The sequence below is a fragment of the Peromyscus californicus genome, unplaced genomic scaffold (assembly GCF_007827085.1).
Source record: "Peromyscus californicus insignis strain IS unplaced genomic scaffold, ASM782708v3 Scaffold_8__1_contigs__length_139910024, whole genome shotgun sequence".
Taxonomy (NCBI): Eukaryota; Metazoa; Chordata; class Mammalia; order Rodentia; family Cricetidae; genus Peromyscus; species Peromyscus californicus.
In genome coordinates, this window is record NW_026294606.1 from 87,022,173 (window position 1) to 87,028,308 (window position 6,136).

The 6,136-nt window shown below is 62.9% G+C and overlaps 1 non-coding gene across 1 annotated transcript; it reads left to right on the forward strand.

Annotated features, from left to right (window-relative positions):
- The first annotated feature begins 1,309 nt into the window (after positions 1 to 1,309).
- On the forward strand, positions 1,310 to 1,428 carry LOC128104829 (5S ribosomal RNA). Its single transcript, XR_008216128.1, has one exon. It is a non-coding gene; the product is annotated as a 5S ribosomal RNA (ribosomal RNA).
- The last annotated feature ends 4,708 nt before the right edge of the window (positions 1,429 to 6,136 follow it).

Consider the following 6,136-nt stretch of genomic DNA (forward strand, 5'->3'; position numbering starts at 1 on the left):
GCGTGGGCTGGGGTGGGGACAGAACCCGGAGCCCAGGAGCTGGCGTTCCAAGTTCCAGAGAGAGAACCAAGGTCCATCCTGGATGCCCACACCCCCACCCGAGCTCTCTCTAGCCCGATCCCAGCCATCCCGTCTTCCTGGATTCTCCAGGAGGGAGGGAAGTGTGTGTGTGTGTGTGTGTGTGTGTGTGTGTGTGTGTCTGTGTCTGTGTGTGTGTGTGTGTGTGTCTGTGTGCGTGTGCGCCTGTGAGTGTGTGTGTGTGTGTGTGTGAGTGTGTCTCCTGGGGAGAAGATGAAGAGAAGTCGGAAGGAGCAACGGGAGGGGGAGGAGGAGGAGGAGGAGGAGGAGGAGGAGGAGGAGGAGGAGGAGCAGGAGGAAAAGAAGGAGCCCACAGTTCCCCAAGGGTGAGAGATGACAGACAGTCGGGGCGACCACCCCATCCGTCCAGGCACCACACCTACCTCGGGGGAGCAGCGTCAGGAGGGTGTCCACCCCGTCTCGGCGGATGGATGACCCGCACGATCATGATCCGGCCGCCTTGCCTGCGCCTACCTGGGCACCTCCCCTCCCCAGGAAGCCAGGAAAGAAAGCGTCAGAGCGCAGCAGCCCGGGCAGGGCCACGAACCCCTCCTCCCACCCTCACCCCCACCCCCGGAGGCCACCTCCCCACCCTCCGACCTCCACCTCCCCACCAGGACCCCCACGGGCACAGAAATGGCCGGCGGGTCAGAGGAGGGCCCTAACCCACCCCAAAGGCCAGGGGCTGGCTATCTGGCAAGATCCCCGGGTGGGGCGGGCGAGTCGGGGACCCAAGGCAGACCCTGCCCCGGAAGCAAGGTCCCGAGGCGTCAGAGCCCGCAGCCGTGGAAACCCGACCGGGGGAGCGGGAGGTGCGGGCGCGTGCACACCGGAGCCGCCCGCCCGAGGCCCGGGGAGAGGGAGGAGCAGGCTTGCGGGCCAGCCAACCTGCCAGGGTCCCGGGTGGGCCCGGTGAGTGCGGCCGGCCGGCCGATGAGGAACGGGAGAGGAGAAGGTCCGGGGAGAAAACGCTGGCCACTGCCGGCCCTGGGCCCCTGCTGCGGGCCACAGGCCAGGGGCCAGGGGCCAGGGGCCAGGGGCCAGGGACGCGGGCAGAGGGCGGAGGGCTGAGGAGGGCCGAGTTGGCTGTCCCGGTGCGGAGGGGTGTGGCTCGAGCCGGGCTCAGGGGCGGTGGGGGGGGGAGCTGGGCTCGGAGTGTGCGGCAGGCAGGCGAGCCCAGGAGCTGAGCGCAGCGGCCAGGCTCTTGAGGCTCCCGGCGCCGGGCCCCGTCGTCTACGGCCATACCACCCTGAACGCGCCCGATCTCGTCTGATCTCGGAAGCTAAGCAGGGTCGGGCCTGGTTAGTACTTGGATGGGAGACCGCCTGGGAATACCGGGTGCTGTAGGCTTTTTGCCTTTGCCCCTTTTGGCCTTTGAGAGGCCCTTGGCGGCCGCGGGCCCCCATGGGGCCACCCGGCCAGCCCAGCCCAGGCTGGCCTCTCCGCGTCGCCCTCCCCCTCGCCGGTCAGGCTGCCAATTCTTACCCGGCAGCGTGCGCTCGCAGCCCTCAGGCACGCTGCAAACCCACCAGGGGGGAAACACGCGAGTGGGGATCCCAGGACCCCCGAAGAAGAAGAAGCAGAAGCTAACAATCGGATGAGAGAGGCAGGTCTTGACTGACGTGTCGGCAGCCCAGGCTAGCCTTGCCGTCCACATCCCGGGCCTCCATCGCACCTGGCTGCCCGCCTGGCTCTGCTGGCCTGGCCGGGGTCTGGGAGGACGCTTCCGGCCCGCCTGGGCACGGAGAGGAGGGGGGCGGGGAGAGGGTTTCCGTGGGGCCGAGGGGCGGGGACAGAGCCGCCCACCACCTCCACACACCCTACCCCTTGGAAGCAGTGCCAGAGGAACCAGAGGAACAAGGCTCCCACTCGAGGCCTCCACCGCCCCCACTCAGGACCCCCACCGGATGGGGGAGGGTGTGCTCAGGGTCGTGCCTGCAGCCTGCCTGCCTGCCTGCCTGCCTCCCTCCCTCCCTGAGTGTGTAACCTTTGGGTGCGTGCACAGGTGAGTAGGCCCCTGTGGGTGTGCGTGTGATCTGGTAGGCGGCATTGTGATCCTGTGTGCCTGGGTAGCCTCATTCCTGCATCGTTGCATGTTTTTTGTGTGAGGGCGGGTGCTCGCGTGCGTGCCTGCGTGTGTGTGTGTGGGAGTTGCGTGTGTGTGTGTGTGTGTGTGTGTGCGTGTGTGTGTACGCGCGCACGCACACGCACGCGGGCCTCTGTGCGTGCCCGCGCCCTGGCTCGTGCGTGCGTGTGTGTGTGTGTGTGTGTGTGTGAGTGTGTATGTGTGGGGGGGGCACACATGCCCGAGTGTGATTCCGTGTGGTCCAGCGTGTGTGTGGAGGCCCGCGTGTGTGCGTGCGTGAGTGTGAGTCCACGTGAAGTGGTGCCCTCGGGGGGCTGCGCGTGTCGCCGGTGGGATGGGATGCCAGAGAGCCCAAGGTGGTTGCCTCCAGAGCCCATGCCGAGAGGCCAAGGCCTGGGCGCAGGCCTGTAGGAGTCAGTAGGGTGGTGGCCGAGCAGAGCAGCCAGGTCCAAGATGGGCCGGACCTGGAAGCTCGGGGTCCCAGGGCAAGAGGAAGTCACGGGTCGGGCAGGCGCTGTCCCACTAAGCCCGCGGCGACGGCGACGGCGGCGGCGGGGGAATTCTGTATGGCAGAAGCAGGTCCCACAGAGCGGGGGGGTCCGTGGTGCTGTGCTTTGAGAGGCCATCCGTCCCACGGCACACAGTCCGGTCGGGTCCAGCTGCGAGAAGGTCGCACGCGCGCGCTCAGACGCTTGGCTCTTCCTTGATGGAGGCAGCGTCGGGTGGGTGCGTGGCTGGGTGGCCGGGTGGCCGGGTGGCTCTAAGAGAATTCTGGCCCGGTGACCTGCCTCTACCCCCACCGTCCACGGAGCTGAGCGCCAAAGAGACCCGTGTTCCAACTTGCCCTGGACATCCTTGCCCCTTTATGTTTGTGTGGCTAGGCTTGGGGTTTGTGTCTGGGTGTGGATGTGGGCACGAGTGTCTGCATGTTTGTGCCTCTGGTTTTGTAGGCTCTGGCTTGGCTTGGCTGTGCGTCCGCCTGCTTGACTGTGCGGCCGGCCGGCCGGCCCTCCTTGCTCAAGCACCGGGTGCTCCATCCGGTGAAGACAGACAGACTTTCTGGCTGCAGGGCTCTGCCCGAGCTGTCTCATCCATTGGAAGGGGAAGACGTTCCCGAGTTCGGTCCTAGACACACGCTCCCCTCCTAGTCCGGGACTCTCCATAGGACGGGACTCTCCCCAGGCAAGGCAAGGTGGGCACGGAAGTGGCCGGCGGGTCAGAGGAGGGCTCTAACCCGCCCCAAAGGCCAGGGTCTGGCACGCTGCAAACCCACCAGGGGGGAAACACACTTCTGGGATCCCAGGACCCCCGAAGAAGAAGAGGGTAAGAATCGGATGAGAGAGGCAGGTCTTGACTGACGTGTCGGCAGCCCAGGCTAGCCTTGCCGTCCACATCCCGGGCCTCCATCGCACCTGGCTGCCAGCCTGGTTCCGCTGGCTGGGGTCTGGAAGGACGCTCTGGCCCGCCGGGGCACGGGGCGGCGGGGGACCGGGGGGGGGTTTCGGGGGGGGAGACCGAGGGAGGGTTGGGTGGGTCGGGGACAGATCCGCCTCCCACCTCCACACACCCCACCCCTTGGAAGCAGGCCCAGAGGAACGAGGCTCCCACCCGAGCCCTTCACCACCCCTACAGCCCCCCACCCAGGACCCCCACCGGATGTGTGGGGTGTGCTCAGGGTCATGCCTGCGGGCCTGCCTGCCTCCCTCCCTCCCTCCCTCCCTCCCTTCCTCCCTCCCTCCCTGAGTGTGTAAACTTTGGGTGTGTGCATAGGTGAGTAGGCCCATGTGGGTGTTCGGGTAGGCCGCATTGTGATCGTGTGTGCCTGTGTAGCCTCATTTCCGCATCGTTGTGTGTTTTGTGTGTGGGGGCGGGTGCTCGCGCGCGTATGTGTGTGCGTGCGTGTGTGTGTACACGCGAGCGCACACGCACGCGGGCCTCTGTGCGTGCATGTTCCCTGGTTGGTGAGTGCGTGTCTGTGTGTGTGTGTGTGTGTGTGTGTGTGTGTGTGTGTGTGGACACACATGCCGAGTGTGTTTCCGTGTGGGCCAGAGTGTGTGTGTCGAGGCCCGCGTGTGTGCGTGCGTGAGTGTGAGTCCACGTGAAGTGGTGCCCTCAGGGGCTGCGCGCGTCGCTGGTGGGATGGGATGCCAGAGAGCCGAAATCGGTTGCCTCCAGAGCCCATGCCGAGAGGCCAAGGCCTGGGCGCAGGCCAGTAGGAGTCAGTAGGGTGGTGGCCGAGCAGAGCAGCCAGGTCCAATATGCGCCCGACCAGGAACCTCGTGGTCCCAGGGCAAGAGGAAGTCAGGGCTCAGGCAGGCGCTGTCCGACTAAGCCGGTGTCGGCGGCGGCGGAATTCTCTATGGCGGAAGCAGGTCCCCCAGACTGGAGGGGTCCATGCTGTGCTTTGAGAGGCCATCCGTCCCATGGCACACAGTCCGGTCCAGTGCAGCCTCGAGAAGGTGTCGCGCGGGCGCGCTCCGACCCTTGGCTCTTTCTTGATGGAGGCAGCGTTGGGTGGGTGCGTGGCCGGGTGGCCGGGTGGCACTAAGAGAATTCTGGCCCCGTGACCTGCCTCTACGTAGCCCCACCGTCCACGGAGCTGAGCGCCAAAGAGACCCGTGTTCCAACTTGCCCTGGACATCCTTGCCCCTTTATGTTTGTGTGACTAGGCTTGGGGTTTGTGTCTGGGTGTGGATGTGGGCACGAGTGTCTGCATGTTTGTGCCTCTGGCTTTGCAGGCTCTGGCTTGGCTCTGATTGGCGTGTTTGGCTGTCCCTCCTTGCTCAAGCTAGTGTGCTCCACACAGTGAAGACAGACTTTTTTGCTGCAGGGCCTTGCCCCAGCTGCCTCTTTCATTGGAAAGGGGAGATGTTCATGAGTTCGGGCCTAGATACACACTTCCTTCACAGTCCAGGACTCTCCACAGGTAAGGGAAAGCTTCTCTAGCTTCAGAGTACATGCCTTCTCCTTACAGAAATGCATGTCTTCCACCCTCGTCCCCTATCTCTTCTGGGTCTCCCTCATAGTGGTATGTTTGCCTCAGGGATTTGCAGTAACCATGCTACGTACATAGGGACTAATTTTCTGGAGCATTCCTGCAATCTCAGAACAAGTTCCTCTGTAAGTCGTGGGAAGTTTCTCTAGACACAGTGCTGTGCTTCAAGACAGAACTCTCTGATATAGTGCTACTGGGGCTGGAGAGATTGCTCACTAATGCAGAGTATGTGTTAAGCTGGTGGCACATGCCTTTAATACCAGTACTCAGAAACAGAGGCAGGGGGATCTCTGAGTTGGAGGCCAGCCTGGTCTACAGAGAGAGTTCTAGCAATGCCAGTGCTACACACAGAAACCCTGTCTCCAAAAACAAAGTACTTGTTGCTCCTGCAGGGGACCAGGTTCAGCTCCGAGTATCCATATGGTAGCTTCCGATTTTCTCTAACCTCCCAAACTTTATACAGGATTTGCTGATGGTATGATGGTATGAATGAAAAATGTCCTGTATGGGTTTTGTTTGAGCACTTCTCCAGTTGGTGGTAATGTTTGGGGAGGTTATGGAAATGAAGCCTTTGCTGGCAGAAGTCTGTCACTAGGAGCAGGCGTTGGGGTTTTACAGCCTGGCCCCACTTGCTGTTTTCTCTCTTCCCTTTTCCCTCCTTCTGGTACACTCAGGCTCCGTAAGAGGCCAGCGCAACGGTGACTCATCACTCTGTTCACATGTTCTCCACTAAGTACAGCTCAGCTCCAATGTAGTCTTACCGGCCTTCCAGCCCTTCACTTGCTCCTGCCTGTGAAGTCTGTGGTCATTTTCACATCTAGCAGGTTCATGGACTCCAGACTGCATGGAGCTGTCCAAAGAGGACTCACGCCATCCTCAGTCCTCAGGAAAGTTAGGATTGTCTCCTAAACCCCAGCTAACACAGCTGCACTGTGCAGCTGAATTCTCCCAGGAGACAAAGACCAAGCAGATCCTGG